The sequence below is a fragment of the Watersipora subatra genome, chromosome 11 (assembly GCF_963576615.1).
Source record: "Watersipora subatra chromosome 11, tzWatSuba1.1, whole genome shotgun sequence".
In the NCBI taxonomy this organism is placed as follows: domain Eukaryota; kingdom Metazoa; phylum Bryozoa; class Gymnolaemata; order Cheilostomatida; family Watersiporidae; genus Watersipora; species Watersipora subatra.
This window is the reverse complement of record NC_088718.1, coordinates 12,107,897-12,127,115: the sequence shown is the minus strand read 5'-3', so window position 1 is coordinate 12,127,115 and position 19,219 is coordinate 12,107,897. Positions and strand designations below refer to the sequence as shown.

General features: G+C 40.1%; 15 non-coding genes across 15 annotated transcripts; 7 read left to right on the top strand and 8 right to left on the bottom strand.

The window, feature by feature from the left end:
* Positions 1–1,984: 1,984 nt before the first annotated feature.
* Positions 1,985–2,103, bottom strand: LOC137409596 (5S ribosomal RNA). Its single transcript, XR_010980808.1, has one exon. It is a non-coding gene; the product is annotated as a 5S ribosomal RNA (ribosomal RNA).
* A 134-nt stretch (positions 2,104–2,237) lies between these two features.
* Positions 2,238–2,356, top strand: LOC137409325 (5S ribosomal RNA). Its single transcript, XR_010980551.1, has one exon. It is a non-coding gene; the product is annotated as a 5S ribosomal RNA (ribosomal RNA).
* Positions 2,357–4,436: 2,080 nt separating this feature from the next.
* Positions 4,437–4,555, bottom strand: LOC137409595 (5S ribosomal RNA). Its single transcript, XR_010980807.1, has one exon. It is a non-coding gene; the product is annotated as a 5S ribosomal RNA (ribosomal RNA).
* Positions 4,556–4,689: 134 nt separating this feature from the next.
* Positions 4,690–4,808, top strand: LOC137409134 (5S ribosomal RNA). The gene has a single exon (XR_010980375.1). It is a non-coding gene; the product is annotated as a 5S ribosomal RNA (ribosomal RNA).
* A 1,985-nt stretch (positions 4,809–6,793) lies between these two features.
* LOC137409594 (5S ribosomal RNA) lies at positions 6,794–6,912 on the bottom strand. The gene has a single exon (XR_010980806.1). It is a non-coding gene; the product is annotated as a 5S ribosomal RNA (ribosomal RNA).
* A 134-nt stretch (positions 6,913–7,046) lies between these two features.
* Positions 7,047–7,165, top strand: LOC137409122 (5S ribosomal RNA). The gene has a single exon (XR_010980364.1). It is a non-coding gene; the product is annotated as a 5S ribosomal RNA (ribosomal RNA).
* Positions 7,166–9,268: 2,103 nt separating this feature from the next.
* Positions 9,269–9,387, bottom strand: LOC137409592 (5S ribosomal RNA). Its single transcript, XR_010980805.1, has one exon. It is a non-coding gene; the product is annotated as a 5S ribosomal RNA (ribosomal RNA).
* A 134-nt stretch (positions 9,388–9,521) lies between these two features.
* LOC137409080 (5S ribosomal RNA) lies at positions 9,522–9,640 on the top strand. The gene has a single exon (XR_010980325.1). It is a non-coding gene; the product is annotated as a 5S ribosomal RNA (ribosomal RNA).
* A 2,024-nt stretch (positions 9,641–11,664) lies between these two features.
* Positions 11,665–11,783, bottom strand: LOC137409591 (5S ribosomal RNA). The gene has a single exon (XR_010980804.1). It is a non-coding gene; the product is annotated as a 5S ribosomal RNA (ribosomal RNA).
* Positions 11,784–11,917: 134 nt separating this feature from the next.
* LOC137409110 (5S ribosomal RNA) lies at positions 11,918–12,036 on the top strand. The gene has a single exon (XR_010980353.1). It is a non-coding gene; the product is annotated as a 5S ribosomal RNA (ribosomal RNA).
* Positions 12,037–14,027: 1,991 nt separating this feature from the next.
* On the bottom strand, positions 14,028–14,146 carry LOC137409589 (5S ribosomal RNA). The gene has a single exon (XR_010980802.1). It is a non-coding gene; the product is annotated as a 5S ribosomal RNA (ribosomal RNA).
* Positions 14,147–14,280: 134 nt separating this feature from the next.
* Positions 14,281–14,399, top strand: LOC137409098 (5S ribosomal RNA). The gene has a single exon (XR_010980342.1). It is a non-coding gene; the product is annotated as a 5S ribosomal RNA (ribosomal RNA).
* A 2,153-nt stretch (positions 14,400–16,552) lies between these two features.
* LOC137409588 (5S ribosomal RNA) lies at positions 16,553–16,671 on the bottom strand. Its single transcript, XR_010980801.1, has one exon. It is a non-coding gene; the product is annotated as a 5S ribosomal RNA (ribosomal RNA).
* A 134-nt stretch (positions 16,672–16,805) lies between these two features.
* LOC137409086 (5S ribosomal RNA) lies at positions 16,806–16,924 on the top strand. The gene has a single exon (XR_010980331.1). It is a non-coding gene; the product is annotated as a 5S ribosomal RNA (ribosomal RNA).
* A 2,099-nt stretch (positions 16,925–19,023) lies between these two features.
* LOC137409587 (5S ribosomal RNA) lies at positions 19,024–19,142 on the bottom strand. The gene has a single exon (XR_010980800.1). It is a non-coding gene; the product is annotated as a 5S ribosomal RNA (ribosomal RNA).
* Positions 19,143–19,219: the final 77 nt, after the last annotated feature.

The window sequence follows — 19,219 nt, the reverse complement described above, 5'->3', positions numbered from 1 at the left end:
TATCTCTTGATGTAAAATAAAAAATCATTTCCGCTTGAAAGTCTTTTAATTCGCTCTATCTCTTGATGTAAAATAAAAAATCATTTCCATTTAAAAGTCTTTTAATTCGCTCTATCTCTTGATTTAAAACAAAAAATCATTTCCATTTAAAAGTCTTTTAATTCGCTCTATCTTTTGATATAAAATAAAAAATCATTTCCATTTAAAAGTCTTTTAATTCGCTCTATCTTTTGATATAAAATAAAAAATCATTTCCATTCAAAGGTTTTAGCCGAAACTGGATAATATGAATATTATTAGTACTTGATGCTATCCGGCTAGCTTCAATCTCCTCATCTTCACCAGCCATGCGCCGCTGCTACCCGTGTATTTTAAAGAGGATATAATTTCGATTCGTTTTCATTTTGCGCGGCGTAATAGCTCAAGAAACTCGCGTTAAGATTTCCTTTTAATTGCGCAACTCGTATGTCGGCGTTACGAGTTTACCTAAAAGCTAAAATAAATAACTAAACGAAACTCGACTCGGCCTTTCGCCGCAAAATACGCATTCTCGTAATGTAAACTCGAGCGATCGTCTTCGATCGTGATGAAACAAAACCGTACTCGCGGATGCGTAAAAGTCTAAAAGGTAAATTGTGTCAAAAAGTTTCGAAACGAATTACAAACCGGAACGTGGAATCTACGTTACGACGGCAACTAAGTTCGGTGATGAGCGCGGGCCAGCGCGTAGCTAAGGTTGCTCCATCAGTTTTTATCTTTGCGGAATTATCTCTAGCGAAAAGCCTACTTTCGCGTAAGGTCATTTCCACGCGATTATAATTATTTAAAAGGAAAATATTTACCGTAGTTTTCAAAATGCTGACGAAATAATCTAAAGCGCGTGAAGCGGCGGTAACGAGCCTGCAACCTTCGTACGAATCGGCGAGATCTTGAACGCTATGCGTTTAGCCAATGAGTGAACGAGTCGAATATTATCGAGCGCGAACAACCACGCCGTCGAAGTATGAGAGTACACACGACTCCTAATTTGCACAATATCAACGATTCGTTTGAGCCGGGAATATTCGTTACGCAATGGCAAAGTTTTAAGCTATGCGTTCGAAGTAACTCGATAGCTTTTCATAGCTAATGAGCGAGCTGGACGAATAACCGGCAGCGCGATTGACCGCTCTTTCAAATATTGAGAGAGCGAACGAATCCTAGTTTACATGGTACGCATGAATGTTTCGTTGCAACGCGATTAACCGCTCTTTCAGATGTTAAGAGAGCAAACGAATCCTAATTTACACGTGTATATAGTAGACGTACTACGATTGTTTCGTTAGGAGTTGAAGCTACTCGCGCGGCGGTCGAACGCGAGCGTACTCGTTTGGAGGCTATTACACCATTTCTAAAGCATCGCTTTATTTGGTTCGACGTGAACATCTTTTTAACACACCTGTTCGCGTAAGTAAAAGCTTTCTATGTAGGGCTGTTTTCTTTCGAACTCGTAGATGAGAAGAACAAGCCAAAGAACGGCGCTTTCTACTCACCTGTCTTTACACGCGTAGACATTAGATAGCCGGTAAACTAATAAGATCTACGATAGCGCGTCACTTTATGTCGAGAAAAAGTAACAAACTTCCTTTAAAAGAGATTTCTTCGGATTAAAAGTGAGAATATGTTATTTTTATGTTGAGATCGGACGCTGCAACAGTTTTCGTTATACACGAGTAGAGTACATCCTTCGACTACAAAAAGTGTCGCGCTTTAATTGATCACGCTTGCCAGAAGGGTTTTGACGCGGAAATGCAGCAGCAAAGTTATATATACTGTTACACACTACACGTACGTAGTACATAGTACATAGTACATAGTATATGTATATATATAACGCATACGTAGTACATGTTCATGTACATGAACATGTACATGTACATGTACATGTAGATGAAGATAGCGCGAAGATCGCGATGAAGATAGCAAGATGTAAAAATAAATAAAAAGTCTACAGCACCCGGTATTCCCAGGCGGTCACCCATCCAAGTACTAACCGGGCTCGACGTTGCTTAGCTTCAGTGATCGGACGAGAACTGGCGTTTTCAACGTGATATGGCCGTAGACACTGATGCGCTCTTCGAGACACGCTATTAACGCAGAGTTATAATAATGCTCACCAAGCCGTGACTATATTGTCCAATGGGCGTTCGCTGATTATTGCCACGTTTCTCATTAGCGTCTGTTGAAGCTTACTAAATGTCTACGGCCATATCACGTTGAAAACGCCAGTTCTCGTCCGATCACTGAAGTTAAGCAACGTCGAGCCCGGTTAGTACTTGGATGGGTGACCGCCTGGGAATACCGGGTGCTGTAGACCTTTAGTTTTTATCAAAATTATACTAATTTAGAATTTTCAAGCTTCTTTAATTCACTCTATCTCTTGATATAGAATAAAAAATCATTTCCGCTTGAAAGTCTTTTAATTCGCTCTATCTCTTGATGTAAAATAAAAAATCATTTCCGCTTGAAAGTCTTTTAATTCGCTCTATCTCTTGATGTAAAATAAAAAATCATTTCCATTTAAAAGTCTTTTAATTCGCTCTATCTCTTGATTTAAAACAAAAAATCATTTCCATTTAAAAGTCTTTTAATTCGCTCTATCTTTTGATATAAAATAAAAAATCATTTCCATTTAAAAGTCTTTTAATTCGCTCTATCTTTTGATATAAAATAAAAAATCATTTCCATTCAAAGGTTTTAGCCGAAACTGGATAATATGATTATTATTAGTACTTGATGCTATCCGGCTAGCTTCAATCTTCTCATCTTCACCAGCCATGCGCCGCTGCTACCCGTGTATTTTAAAGAGGATATAATTTCGATTCGTTTTCATTTTGCGCGGCGTAATAGCTCAAGAAACTCGCGTTAAGATTTCCTTTTAATTGCGCAACTCGTATGTCGGCGTTACGAGTTTACCTAAAAGCTAAAATAAATAACTAAACGAAACTCGACTCGGCCTTTCGCCGCAAAATACGCATTCTCGTAATGTAAACTCGAGCGATCGTCTTCGATCGTGATGAAACAAAACCGTACTCGCGGATGCGTAAAAGTCTAAAAGGTAAATTGTGTCAAAAAGTTTCGAAACGATTTACAAACCGGAACGTGGAATCTACGTTACGACGGCAACTAAGTTCGGTGATGAGCGCGGGCCAGCGCGTAGCTAAGGTTGCTCCATCAGTTTTTATCTTTGCGGAACTATCTCTAGCGAAAAGCCTACTTTCGCGTAAGGTCATTTCCACGCAATTATAATTATTTAAAAGGAAAATATTTACCGTAGTTTTCAAAATGCTGACGAAATAATCTAAAGCGCGTGAAGCGGCGGTAACGAGCCTGCAACCTTCGTACGAATCGGCGAGATCTTGAACGCTATGCGTTTAGCCAATGAGTGAACGAGTCGAATATTATCGAGCGCGAACAACCACGCCATCGAAGTATGAGAGTACACACGACTCCTAATTTGCACAATATCAACGATTCGTTTGAGCCGGGAATATTCGTTACGCAATGGCAAAGTTTTAAGCTATACGTTCGAAGTAACTCGATAGCTTTTCATAGCTAATGAGCGAGCTGGACGAATAACCGGCAGCGCGATTGACCGCTCTTTCAAATATTGAGAGAGCGAACGAATCCTAATTTACATGGTACGCATGAATGTTTCGTTGCAGCGCGATTAACCGCTCTTTCAGATGTTGAGAGAGCAAACGAATCCTAATTTACACGTGTATATAGTAGACGTACTACGATTGTTTCGTTAGGAGTTGAAGCTACTCGCGCGGCGGTCGAACGCGAGCGTACTCGTTTGGAGGCTATTACACCATTTCTAAAGCATCGCTTTATTTGGTTCGACGTGAACATCTTTTTAACACACCTGTTCGCGTAAGTAAAAGCTTTCTATGTAGGGCTGTTTTCTTTCGAACTCGTAGATGAGAAGAACAAGCCAAAGAACGGCGCTTTCTACTCACCTGTCTTTACACGCGTAGACATTAGATAGCCGGTAAACTAATAAGATCTACGATAGCGCGTCACTTTATGTCGAGAAAAAGTAACAAACTTCCTTTAAAAGAGATTTCTTCGGATTAAAAGTGAGAATATGTTATTTTGATGTTGAGATCGGACGCTGCAACAGTTTTCGTTATACACGAGTAGAGTACATCCTTCGACTACAAAAAGTGTCGCGCTTTAATTGATCACGCTTGCCAGAAGGGTTTTGACGCGGAAATGCAGCAGCAAAGTTATATATACTGTTACACACTACACGTACGTAGTACATAGTACATAGTATATGTATATATATATAACGCATACGTAGTACATGAACATGTACATGTACATGTACATGTAGATGAATATAGCGCGAAGATCGCGATGAAGATAGCAAGATGTAAAAATAAATAAAAAGTCTACAGCACCCGGTATTCCCAGGCGGTCACCCATCCAAGTACTAACCGGGCTCGACGTTGCTTAGCTTCAGTGATCGGACGAGAACTGGCGTTTTCAACGTGATATGGCCGTAGACACTGATGCGCTCTTCGAGACACGCTATTAACGCAGAGTTATAATAATGCTCACCAAGCCGTGACTATATTGTCCAATGGGCGTTCGCTGATTATTGCCACGTTTCTCATTAGCGTCTGTTGAAGCTTACTAAATGTCTACGGCCATATCACGTTGAAAACGCCAGTTCTCGTCCGATCACTGAAGCTAAGCAACGTCGAGCCCGGTTAGTACTTGGATGGGTGACCGCCTGGGAATACCGGGTGCTGTAGACCTTTAGTTTTTATCAAAATTATACTAATTTAGAATTTTCAAGCTTCTTTAATTCACTCTATCTCTTGATATAGAATAAAAAATCATTTCCGCTTGAAAGTCTTTTAATTCGCTCTATCTCTTGATGTAAAATAAAAAATCATTTCCATTTAAAAGTCTTTTAATTCGCTCTATCTTTTGATATAAAATAAAAAATCATTTCCATTTAAAAGTCTTTTAATTCGCTCTATCTTTTGATATAAAATAAAAAATCATTTCCATTCAAAGGTTTTAGCCGAAACTGGATAATATGAATATTATTAGTACTTGATGCTATCCGGCTAGCTTCAATCTCCTCATCTTCACCAGCCATGCGCCGCTGCTACCTGTGTATTTTAAAGAGGATATAATTTCGATTCGTTTTCATTTTGCGCGGCGTAATAGCTCAAGAAACTCGCGTTAAGATTTCCTTTTAATTGCGCAACTCGTATGTCGGCGTTACGAGTTTACCTAAAAGCTAAAATAAATAACTAAACGAAACTCGACTCGGCCTTTCGCCGCAAAATACGCATTCTCGTAATGTAAACTCGAGCGATCGTCTTCGATCGTGATGAAACAAAACCGTACTCGCGGATGCGTAAAAGTCTAAAAGGTAAATTGTGTCAAAAAGTTTCGAAACGAATTACAAACCGGAACGTGGAATCTACGTTACGACGGCAACTAAGTTCGGTGATGAGCGCGGGCCAGCGCGTAGCTAAGGTTGCTCCATCAGTTTTTATCTTTGCGGAATTATCTCTAGCGAAAAGCCTACATTCGCGTAAGGTCATTTCCACGCGATTATAATTATTTAAAAGGAAAATATTTACCGTAGTTTTCAAAATGCTGACGAAATAATCTAAAGCGCGTGAAGCGGCGGTAACGAGCCTGCAACCTTCGTACGAATCGGCGAGATCTTGAACGCTATGCGTTTAGCCAATGAGTGAACGAGTCGAATATTATCGAGCGCGAACAACCACGCCGTCGAAGTATGAGAGTACACACGACTCTTAATTTGCACAATATCAACGATTCGTTTGAGCCGGGAATATTCGTTACGCAATGGCAAAGTTTTAAGCTATGCGTTCGAAGTAACTCGATAGCTTTTCATAGCTAATGAGCGAGCTGGACGAATAACCGGCAGCGCGATTGACCGCTCTTTCAAATATTGAGAGAGCGAACGAATCCTAGTTTACATGGTACGCATGAATGTTTCGTTGCAGCGCGATTAACCGCTCTTTCAGATGTTGAGAGAGCAAACGAATCCTAATTTACACGTGTATATAGTAGACGTACTACGATTGTTTCGTTAGGAGTTGAAGCTACTCGCGCGGCGGTCGAACGCGAGCGTACTCGTTTGGAGGCTATTACACCATTTCTAAAGCATCGCTTTATTTGGTTCGACGTGAACATCTTTTTAACACACCTGTTCGCGTAAGTAAAAGCTTTCTATGTAGGGCTGTTTTCTTTCGAACTCGTAGATGAGAAGAACAAGCCAAAGAACGGCGCTTACTACTCACCTGTCTTTACACGCGTAGACATTAGATAGCCGGTAAACTAATAAGATCTACGATAGCGCGTCACTTTATGTCGAGAAAAAGTAACAAACTTCCTTTAAAAGAGATTTCTTCGGATTAAAAGTGAGAATATGTTATTTTTATGTTGAGATCGGACGCTGCAACAGTTTTCGTTATACACGAGTAGAGTACATCCTTCGACTACAAAAAGTGTCGCGCTTTAATTGATCACGCTTGCCAGAAGGGTTTTGACGCGGAAATGCAGCAGCAAAGTTATATATACTGTTACACACTACACGTACGTAGTACATAGTACATAGTACATAGTATATGTATATATATAACGCATACGTAGTACATGTTCATGTACATGAACATGTACATGTACATGTACATGTAGATGAAGATAGCGCGAAGATCGCGATGAAGATAGCAAGATGTAAAAATAAATAAAAAGTCTACAGCACCCGGTATTCCCAGGCGGTCACCCATCCAAGTACTAACCGGGCTCGACGTTGCTTAGCTTCAGTGATCGGACGAGAACTGGCGTTTTCAACGTGATATGGCCGTAGACACTGATGCGCTCTTCGAGACACGCTATTAACGCAGAGTTATAATAATGCTCACCAAGCCGTGACTATATTGTCCAATGGGCGTTCGCTGATTATTGCCACGTTTCTCATTAGCGTCTGTTGAAGCTTACTAAATGTCTACGGCCATATCACGTTGAAAACGCCAGTTCTCGTCCGATCACTGAAGCTAAGCAACGTCGAGCCCGGTTAGTACTTGGATGGGTGACCGCCTGGGAATACCGGGTGCTGTAGACCTTTAGTTTTTATCAAAATTATACTAATTTAGAATTTTCAAGCTTCTTTAATTCACTCTATCTCTTGATATAGAATAAAAAATCATTTCCGCTTGAAAGTCTTTTAATTCGCTCTATCTCTTGATGTAAAATAAAAAATCATTTCCGCTTGAAAGTCTTTTAATTCGCTCTATCTCTTGATGTAAAATAAAAAATCATTTCCATTTAAAAGTCTTTTAATTCGCTCTATCTCTTGATTTAAAACAAAAAATCATTTCCATTTAAAAGTCTTTTAATTCGCTCTATCTTTTGATATAAAATAAAAAATCATTTCCATTTAAAAGTCTTTTAATTCGCTCTATCTTTTGATATAAAATAAAAAATCATTTCCATTCAAAGGTTTTAGCCGAAACTGGATAATATGATTATTATTAGTACTTGATGCTATCCGGCTAGCTTCAATCTTCTCATCTTCACCAGCCATGCGCCGCTGCTACCCGTGTATTTTAAAGAGGATATAATTTCGATTCGTTTTCATTTTGCGCGGCGTAATAGCTCAAGAAACTCGCGTTAAGATTTCCTTTTAATTGCGCAACTCGTATGTCGGCGTTACGAGTTTACCTAAAAGCTAAAATAAATAACTAAACGAAACTCGACTCGGCCTTTCGCCGCAAAATACGCATTCTCGTAATGTAAACTCGAGCGATCGTCTTCGATCGTGATGAAACAAAACCGTACTCGCGGATGCGTAAAAGTCTAAAAGGTAAATTGTGTCAAAAAGTTTCGAAACGATTTACAAACCGGAACGTGGAATCTACGTTACGACGGCAACTAAGTTCGGTGATGAGCGCGGGCCAGCGCGTAGCTAAGGTTGCTCCATCAGTTTTTATCTTTGCGGAACTATCTCTAGCGAAAAGCCTACTTTCGCGTAAGGTCATTTCCACGCAATTATAATTATTTAAAAGGAAAATATTTACCGTAGTTTTCAAAATGCTGACGAAATAATCTAAAGCGCGTGAAGCGGCGGTAACGAGCCTGCAACCTTCGTACGAATCGGCGAGATCTTGAACGCTATGCGTTTAGCCAATGAGTGAACGAGTCGAATATTATCGAGCGCGAACAACCACGCCATCGAAGTATGAGAGTACACACGACTCCTAATTTGCACAATATCAACGATTCGTTTGAGCCGGGAATATTCGTTACGCAATGGCAAAGTTTTAAGCTATACGTTCGAAGTAACTCGATAGCTTTTCATAGCTAATGAGCGAGCTGGACGAATAACCGGCAGCGCGATTGACCGCTCTTTCAAATATTGAGAGAGCGAACGAATCCTAATTTACATGGTACGCATGAATGTTTCGTTGCAGCGCGATTAACCGCTCTTTCAGATGTTGAGAGAGCAAACGAATCCTAATTTACACGTGTATATAGTAGACGTACTACGATTGTTTCGTTAGGAGTTGAAGCTACTCGCGCGGCGGTCGAACGCGAGCGTACTCGTTTGGAGGCTATTACACCATTTCTAAAGCATCGCTTTATTTGGTTCGACGTGAACATCTTTTTAACACACCTGTTCGCGTAAGTAAAAGCTTTCTATGTAGGGCTGTTTTCTTTCGAACTCGTAGATGAGAAGAACAAGCCAAAGAACGGCGCTTTCTACTCACCTGTCTTTACACGCGTAGACATTAGATAGCCGGTAAACTAATAAGATCTACGATAGCGCGTCACTTTATGTCGAGAAAAAGTAACAAACTTCCTTTAAAAGAGATTTCTTCGGATTAAAAGTGAGAATATGTTATTTTTATGTTGAGATCGGACGCTGCAGCAGTTTTCGTTATACACGAGTAGAGTACATCCTTCGACTACAAAAAGTGTCGCGCTTTAATTGATCACGCTTGCCAGAAGGGTTTTGACGCGGAAATGCAGCAGCAAAGTTATATATACTGTTACACACTACACGTACGTAGTACATAGTACATAGTACATAGTATATGTATATATATAACGCATACGTAGTACATGTTCATGTACATGAAAATGTACATGTACATGTACATGTACATGTAGATGAAGATAGCGCGAAGATCGCGATGAAGATAGCAAGATGTAAAAATAAATAAAAAGTCTACAGCACCCGGTATTCCCAGGCGGTCACCCATCCAAGTACTAACCGGGCTCGACGTTGCTTAGCTTCAGTGATCGGACGAGAACTGGCGTTTTCAACGTGATATGGCCGTAGACACTGATGCACTCTTCGAGACACGCTATTAACGCAGAGTTATAATAATGCTCACCAAGCCGTGACTATATTGTCCAATGGGCGTTCGCTGATTATTGCCACGTTTCTCATTAGCGTCTGTTGAAGCTTACTAAATGTCTACGGCCATATCACGTTGAAAACGCCAGTTCTCATCCGATCACTGAAGCTAAGCAACGTCGAGCCCGGTTAGTACTTGGATGGGTGACCGCCTGGGAATACCGGGTGCTGTAGACCTTTAGTTTTTATCAAAATTATACTAATTTAGAATTTTCAAGCTTCTTTAATTCACTCTATCTCTTGATATAGAATAAAAAATCATTTCCGCTTGAAAGTCTTTTAATTCGCTCTATCTCTTGATGTAAAATAAAAAATCATTTCCGCTTGAAAGTCTTTTAATTCGCTCTATCTTTTGATATAAAATAAAAAATCATTTCCATTTAAAAGTCTTTTAATTCGCTCTATCTTTTGATATAAAATAAAAAATCATTTCCATTCAAAAGTCTTTTAATTCGCTCTATCTTTTGATATAAAATAAAAAATCATTTCCATTCAAAGGTTTTAGCCGAAACTGGATAATATGAATATTATTAGTACTTGATGCTATCCGGCTAGCTTCAATCTCCTCATCTTCACCAGCCATGCGCCGCTGCTACCCGTGCATTTTAAAGAGGATATAATTTCGATTCGTTTTCATTTTGCGCGGCGTAATAGCTCAAGAAACTCGCGTTAAGATTTCCTTTTAATTGCGCAACTCGTATGTCGGCGTTACGAGTTTACCTAAAAGCTAAAATAAATAACTAAACGAAACTCGACTCGGCCTTTCGCCGCAAAATACGCATTCTCGTAATGTAAACTCGAGCGATCGTCTTCGATCGTGATGAAACAAAACCGTACTCGCGGATGCGTAAAAGTCTAAAAGGTAAATTGTGTCAAAAAGTTTCGAAACGATTTACAAACCGGAACGTGGAATCTACGTTACGACGGCAACTAAGTTCGGTGATGAGCGCGGGCCAGCGCGTAGCTAAGGTTGCTCCATCAGTTTTTATCTTTGCGGAACTATCTCTAGCGAAAAGCCTACTTTCGCGTAAGGTCATTTCCACGCAATTATAATTATTTAAAAGGAAAATATTTACCGTAGTTTTCAAAATGCTGACGAAATAATCTAAAGCGCGTGAAGCGGCGGTAACGAGCCTGCAACCTTCGTACGAATCGGCGAGATCTTGAACGCTATGCGTTTAGCCAATGAGTGAACGAGTCGAATATTATCGAGCGCGAACAACCACGCCATCGAAGTATGAGAGTACACACGACTCCTAATTTGCACAATATCAACGATTCGTTTGAGCCGGGAATATTCGTTACGCAATGGCAAAGTTTTAAGCTATACGTTCGAAGTAACTCGATAGCTTTTCATAGCTAATGAGCGAGCTGGACGAATAACCGGCAGCGCGATTGACCGCTCTTTCAAATATTGAGAGAGCGAACGAATCCTAATTTACATGGTACGCATGAATGTTTCGTTGCAGCGCGATTAACCGCTCTTTCAGATGTTGAGAGAGCAAACGAATCCTAATTTACACGTGTATATAGTAGACGTACTACGATTGTTTCGTTAGGAGTTGAAGCTACTCGCGCGGCGGTCGAACGCGAGCGTACTCGTTTGGAGGCTATTACACCATTTCTAAAGCATCGCTTTATTTGGTTCGACGTGAACATCTTTTTAACACACCTGTTCGCGTAAGTAAAAGCTTTCTATGTAGGGCTGTTTTCTTTCGAACTCGTAGATGAGAAGAACAAGCCAAAGAACGGCGCTTTCTACTCACCTGTCTTTACACGCGTAGACATTAGATAGCCGGTAAACTAATAAGATCTACGATAGCGCGTCACTTTATGTCGAGAAAAAGTAACAAACTTCCTTTAAAAGAGATTTCTTCGGATTAAAAGTGAGAATATGTTATTTTGATGTTGAGATCGGACGCTGCAACAGTTTTCGTTATACACGAGTAGAGTACATCCTTCGACTACAAAAAGTGTCGCGCTTTAATTGATCACGCTTGCCAGAAGGGTTTTGACGCGGAAATGCAGCAGCAAAGTTATATATACTGTTACACACTACACGTACGTAGTACATAGTACATAGTATATGTATATATATATAACGCATACGTAGTACATGAACATGTACATGTACATGTACATGTAGATGAATATAGCGCGAAGATCGCGATGAAGATAGCAAGATGTAAAAATAAATAAAAAGTCTACAGCACCCGGTATTCCCAGGCGGTCACCCATCCAAGTACTAACCGGGCTCGACGTTGCTTAGCTTCAGTGATCGGACGAGAACTGGCGTTTTCAACGTGATATGGCCGTAGACACTGATGCGCTCTTCGAGACACGCTATTAACGCAGAGTTATAATAATGCTCACCAAGCCGTGACTATATTGTCCAATGGGCGTTCGCTGATTATTGCCACGTTTCTCATTAGCGTCTGTTGAAGCTTACTAAATGTCTACGGCCATATCACGTTGAAAACGCCAGTTCTCGTCCGATCACTGAAGCTAAGCAACGTCGAGCCCGGTTAGTACTTGGATGGGTGACCGCCTGGGAATACCGGGTGCTGTAGACCTTTAGTTTTTATCAAAATTATACTAATTTAGAATTTTCAAGCTTCTTTAATTCACTCTATCTCTTGATATAGAATAAAAAATCATTTCCGCTTGAAAGTCTTTTAATTCGCTCTATCTCTTGATGTAAAATAAAAAATCATTTCCATTTAAAAGTCTTTTAATTCGCTCTATCTTTTGATATAAAATAAAAAATCATTTCCATTTAAAAGTCTTTTAATTCGCTCTATCTTTTGATATAAAATAAAAAATCATTTCCATTCAAAGGTTTTAGCCGAAACTGGATAATATGAATATTATTAGTACTTGATGCTATCCGGCTAGCTTCAATCTCCTCATCTTCACCAGCCATGCGCCGCTGCTACCTGTGTATTTTAAAGAGGATATAATTTCGATTCGTTTTCATTTTGCGCGGCGTAATAGCTCAAGAAACTCGCGTTAAGATTTCCTTTTAATTGCGCAACTCGTATGTCGGCGTTACGAGTTTACCTAAAAGCTAAAATAAATAACTAAACGAAACTCGACTCGGCCTTTCGCCGCAAAATACGCATTCTCGTAATGTAAACTCGAGCGATCGTCTTCGATCGTGATGAAACAAAACCGTACTCGCGGATGCGTAAAAGTCTAAAAGGTAAATTGTGTCAAAAAGTTTCGAAACGAATTACAAACCGGAACGTGGAATCTACGTTACGACGGCAACTAAGTTCGGTGATGAGCGCGGGCCAGCGCGTAGCTAAGGTTGCTCCATCAGTTTTTATCTTTGCGGAATTATCTCTAGCGAAAAGCCTACATTCGCGTAAGGTCATTTCCACGCGATTATAATTATTTAAAAGGAAAATATTTACCGTAGTTTTCAAAATGCTGACGAAATAATCTAAAGCGCGTGAAGCGGCGGTAACGAGCCTGCAACCTTCGTACGAATCGGCGAGATCTTGAACGCTATGCGTTTAGCCAATGAGTGAACGAGTCGAATATTATCGAGCGCGAACAACCACGCCGTCGAAGTATGAGAGTACACACGACTCTTAATTTGCACAATATCAACGATTCGTTTGAGCCGGGAATATTCGTTACGCAATGGCAAAGTTTTAAGCTATGCGTTCGAAGTAACTCGATAGCTTTTCATAGCTAATGAGCGAGCTGGACGAATAACCGGCAGCGCGATTGACCGCTCTTTCAAATATTGAGAGAGCGAACGAATCCTAGTTTACATGGTACGCATGAATGTTTCGTTGCAGCGCGATTAACCGCTCTTTCAGATGTTGAGAGAGCAAACGAATCCTAATTTACACGTGTATATAGTAGACGTACTACGATTGTTTCGTTAGGAGTTGAAGCTACTCGCGCGGCGGTCGAACGCGAGCGTACTCGTTTGGAGGCTATTACACCATTTCTAAAGCATCGCTTTATTTGGTTCGACGTGAACATCTTTTTAACACACCTGTTCGCGTAAGTAAAAGCTTTCTATGTAGGGCTGTTTTCTTTCGAACTCGTAGATGAGAAGAACAAGCCAAAGAACGGCGCTTACTACTCACCTGTCTTTACACGCGTAGACATTAGATAGCCGGTAAACTAATAAGATCTACGATAGCGCGTCACTTTATGTCGAGAAAAAGTAACAAACTTCCTTTAAAAGAGATTTCTTCGGATTAAAAGTGAGAATATGTTATTTTTATGTTGAGATCGGACGCTGCAACAGTTTTCGTTATACACGAGTAGAGTACATCCTTCGACTACAAAAAGTGTCGCGCTTTAATTGATCACGCTTGCCAGAAGGGTTTTGACGCGGAAATGCAGCAGCAAAGTTATATATACTGTTACACACTACACGTACGTAGTACATAGTACATAGTACATAGTATATGTATATATATAACGCATACGTAGTACATGTTCATGTACATGAACATGTACATGTACATGTACATGTACATGTAGATGAAGATAGCGCGAAGATCGCGATGAAGATAGCAAGATGTAAAAATAAATAAAAAGTCTACAGCACCCGGTATTCCCAGGCGGTCACCCATCCAAGTACTAACCGGGCTCGACGTTGCTTAGCTTCAGTGATCGGACGAGAACTGGCGTTTTCAACGTGATATGGCCGTAGACACTGATGCGCTCTTCGAGACACGCTATTAACGCAGAGTTATAATAATGCTCACCAAGCCGTGACTATATTGTCCAATGGGCGTTCGCTGATTATTGCCACGTTTCTCATTAGCGTCTGTTGAAGCTTACTAAATGTCTACGGCCATATCACGTTGAAAACGCCAGTTCTCGTCCGATCACTGAAGCTAAGCAACGTCGAGCCCGGTTAGTACTTGGATGGGTGACCGCCTGGGAATACCGGGTGCTGTAGACCTTTAGTTTTTATCAAAATTATACTAATTTAGAATTTTCAAGCTTCTTTAATTCACTCTATCTCTTGATATAGAATAAAAAATCATTTCCGCTTGAAAGTCTTTTAATTCGCTCTATCTCTTGATGTAAAATAAAAAATCATTTCCGCTTGAAAGTCTTTTAATTCGCTCTATCTCTTGATGTAAAATAAAAAATCATTTCCATTTAAAAGTCTTTTAATTCGCTCTATCTCTTGATTTAAAACAAAAAATCATTTCCATTTAAAAGTCTTTTAATTCGCTCTATCTTTTGATATAAAATAAAAAATCATTTCCATTTAAAAGTCTTTTAATTCGCTCTATCTTTTGATATAAAATAAAAAATCATTTCCATTTAAAAGTCTTTTAATTCGCTCTATCTTTTGATATAAAATAAAAAATCGTTTCCATTCAAAGGTTTTAGCCGAAACTGGATAATATGAATATTATTAGTACTTGATGCTATCCGGCTAGCTTCAATCTCCTCATCTTCACCAGCCATGCGCCGCTGCTACCCGTGCATTTTAAAGAGGATATAATTTCGATTCGTTTTCATTTTGCGCGGCGTAATAGCTCAAGAAACTCGCGTTAAGATTTCCTTTTAATTGCGCAACTCGTATGTCGGCGTTACGAGTTTACCTAAAAGCTAAAATAAATAACTAAACGAAACTCGACTCGGCCTTTCGCCGCAAAATACGCATTCTCGTAATGTAAACTCGAGCGATCGTCTTCGATCGTGATGAAACAAAACCGTACTCGCGGATGCGTAAAAGTCTAAAAGGTAAATTGTGTCAAAAAGTTTCGAAACGATTTACAAACCGGAACGTGGAATCTACGTTACGACGGCAACTAAGTTCGGTGATGAGCGCGGGCCAGCGCGTAGCTAAGGTTGCTCCATCAGTTTTTATCTTTGCGGAACTATCTCTAGCGAAAAGCCTACTTTCGCGTAAGGTCATTTCCACGCGATTATAATTATTTAAAAGGAAAATATTTACCGTAGTTTTCAAAATGCTGACGAAATAATCTAAAGCGCGTGAAGCGGCGGTAACGAGCCTGCAACCTTCGTACGAATCGGCGAGATCTTGAACGCTATGCGTTTAGCCAATGAGTGAACGAGTCGAATATTATCGAGCGCGAACAACCACGCCGTCGAAGTATGAGAGTACATACGACTCCTAATTTGCACAATATCAACGATTCGTTTGAGCCGGGAATATTCGTTACGCAATGGCAAAGTTTTAAGCTATGCGTTCGAAGTAACTCGATAGCTTTTCATAGCTAATGAGCGAGCTGGACGAATAACCGGCAGCGCGATTGACCGCTCTTTCAAATATTGAGAGAGCGAACGAATCCTAGTTTACATGGTACGCATGAATGTTTCGTTGCAGCGCGATTAACCGCTCTTTCAGATGTTAAGAGAGCAAACGAATCCTAATTTACACGTGTATATAGTAGACGTACTACGATTGTTTCGTTAGGAGTTGAAGCTACTCGCGCGGCGGTCGAACGCGAGCGTACTCGTTTGGAGGCTATTACACCATTTCTAAAGCATCGCTTTATTTGGTTCGACGTGAACATCTTTTTAACACACCTGTTCGCGTAAGTAAAAGCTTTCTATGTAGGGCTGTTTTCTTTCGAACTCGTAGATGAGAAGAACAAGCCAAAGAACGGCGCTTACTACTCACCTGTCTTTACACGCGTAGACATTAGATAGCCGGTAAACTAATAAGATCTACGATAGCGCGTCACTTTATGTCGAGAAAAAGTAACAAACTTCCTTTAAAAGAGATTTCTTTGGATTAAAAGTGAGAATATGTTATTTTTATGTTGAGATCGGACGCTGCAACAGTTTTCGTTATACACGAGTAGAGTACATCCTTCGACTACAAAAAGTGTCGCGCTTTAATTGATCACGCTTGCCAGAAGGGTTTTGACGCGGAAATGCAGCAGCAAAGTTATATATACTGTTACACACTACACGTACGTAGTACATAGTACATAGTACATAGTATATGTATATATATAACGCATACGTAGTACATGTTCATGTACATGAACATGTACATGTACATGTACATGTAGATGAAGATAGCGCGAAGATCGCGATGAAGATAGCAAGATGTAAAAATAAATAAAAAGTCTACAGCACCCGGTATTCCCAGGCGGTCACCCATCCAAGTACTAACCGGGCTCGACGTTGCTTAGCTTCAGTGATCGGACGAGAACTGGCGTTTTCAACGTGATATGGCCGTAGACACTGATGCGCTCTTCGAGACACGCTATTAACGCAGAGTTATAATAATGCTCACCAAGCCGTGACTATATTGTCCAATGGGCGTTCGCTGATTATTGCCACGTTTCTCATTAGCGTCTGTTGAAGCTTACTAAATGTCTACGGCCATATCACGTTGAAAACGCCAGTTCTCGTCCGATCACTGAAGCTAAGCAACGTCGAGCCCGGTTAGTACTTGGATGGGTGACCGCCTGGGAATACCGGGTGCTGTAGACCTTTAGTTTTTATCAAAATTATACTAATTTAGAATTTTCAAGCTTCTTTAATTCACTCTATCTCTTGATATAGAATAAAAAATCATTTCCGCTTGAAAGTCTTTTAATTCGCTCTATCTCTTGATGTAAAATAAAAAATCATTTCCGCTTGAAAGTCTTTTAATTCGCTCTATCTCTTGATGTAAAATAAAAAATCATTTCCATTTAAAAGTCTTTTAATTCGCTCTATCTCTTGATTTAAAACAAAAAATCATTTCCATTTAAAAGTCTTTTAATTCGCTCTATCTTTTGATATAAAATAAAAAATCATTTCCATTTAAAAGTCTTTTAATTCGCTCTATCTTTTGATATAAAATAAAAAATCATTTCCATTCAAAGGTTTTAGCCGAAACTGGATAATATGATTATTATTAGTACTTGATGCTATCCGGCTAGCTTCAATCTCCTCATCTTCACCAGCCATGCGCCGCTGCTACCCGTGTATTTTAAAGAGGATATAATTTCGATTCGTTTTCATTTTGCGCGGCGTAATAGCTCAAGAAACTCGCGTTAAGATTTCCTTTTAATTGCGCAACTCGTATGTCGGCGTTACGAGTTTACCTAAAAGCTAAAATAAATAACTAAACGAAACTCGACTCGGCCTTTCGCCGCAAAATACGCATTCTCGTAATGTAAACTCGAGCGATCGTCTTCGATCGTGATGAAACAAAACCGTACTCGCGGATGCGTAAAAGTCTAAAAGGTAAATTGTGTCAAAAAGTTTCGAAACGATTTACAAACCGGAACGTGGAATCTACGTTACGACGGCAACTAAGTTCGGTGATGAGCGCGGGCCAGCGCGTAGCTAAGGTTGCTCCATCAGTTTTTATCTTTGCGGAACTATCTCTAGCGAAAAGCCTACTTTCGCGTAAGGTCATTTCCACGCAATTATAATTATTTAAAAGGAAAATATTTACCGTAGTTTTCAAAATGCTGACGAAATAATCTAAAGCGCGTGAAGCGGCGGTAACGAGCCTGCAACCTTCGTACGAATCGGCGAGATCTTGAGCGCTATGCGTTTAGCCAATGAGTGAACGAGTCGAATATTATCGAGCGCGAACAACCACGCCATCGAAGTATGAGAGTACACACGACTCCTAATTTGCACAATATCAACGATTCGTTTGAGCCGGGAATATTCGTTACGCAATGGCAAAGTTTTAAGCTATACGTTCGAAGTAACTCGATAGCTTTTCATAGCTAATGAGCGAGCTGGACGAATAACCGGCAGCGCGATTGACCGCTCTTTCAAATATTGAGAGAGCGAACGAATCCTAATTTACATGGTACGCATGAATGTTTCGTTGCAGCGCGATTAACCGCTCTTTCAGATGTTGAGAGAGCAAACGAATCCTAATTTACACGTGTATATAGTAGACGTACTACGATTGTTTCGTTAGGAGTTGAAGCTACTCGCGCGGCAGTCGAACGCGAGCGTACTCGTTTGGAGGCTATTACACCATTTCTAAAGCATCGCTTTATTTGGTTCGACGTGAACATCTTTTTAACACACCTGTTCGCGTAAGTAAAAGCTTTCTATGTAGGGCTGTTTTCTTTCGAACTCGTAGATGAGAAGAACAAGCCAAAGAACGGCGCTTTCTACTCACCTGTCTTTACACGCGTAGACATTAGATAGCCGGTAAACTAATAAGATCTACGATAGCGCGTCACTTTATGTCGAGAAAAAGTAACAAACTTCCTTTAAAAGAGATTTCTTCGGATTAAAAGTGAGAATATGTTATTTTTATGTTGAGATCGGACGCTGCAACAGTTTTCGTTATACACGAGTAGAGTACATCCTTCGACTACAAAAAGTGTCGCGCTTTAATTGATCACGCTTGCCAGAAGGGTTTTGACGCGGAAATGCAGCAGCAAAGTTATATATACTGTTACACACTACACGTACGTAGTACATAGTACATAGTACATAGTATATGTATATATATATAACGCATACGTAGTACATGTTCATGTACACGAACATGTACATGTACATGTACATGTAGATGAAGATAGCGCGAAGATCGCGATGAAGATAGCAAGATGTAAAAATAAATAAAAAGTCTACAGCACCCGGTATTCCCAGGCGGTCACCCATCCAAGTACTAACCGGGCTCGACGTTGCTTAGCTTCAGTGATCGGACGAGAACTGGCGTTTTCAACGTGATATGGCCGTAGACACTGATGCGCTCTTCGAGACACGCTATTAACGCAGAGTTATAATAATGCTCACCAAGCCGTGACTATATTGTCCAAT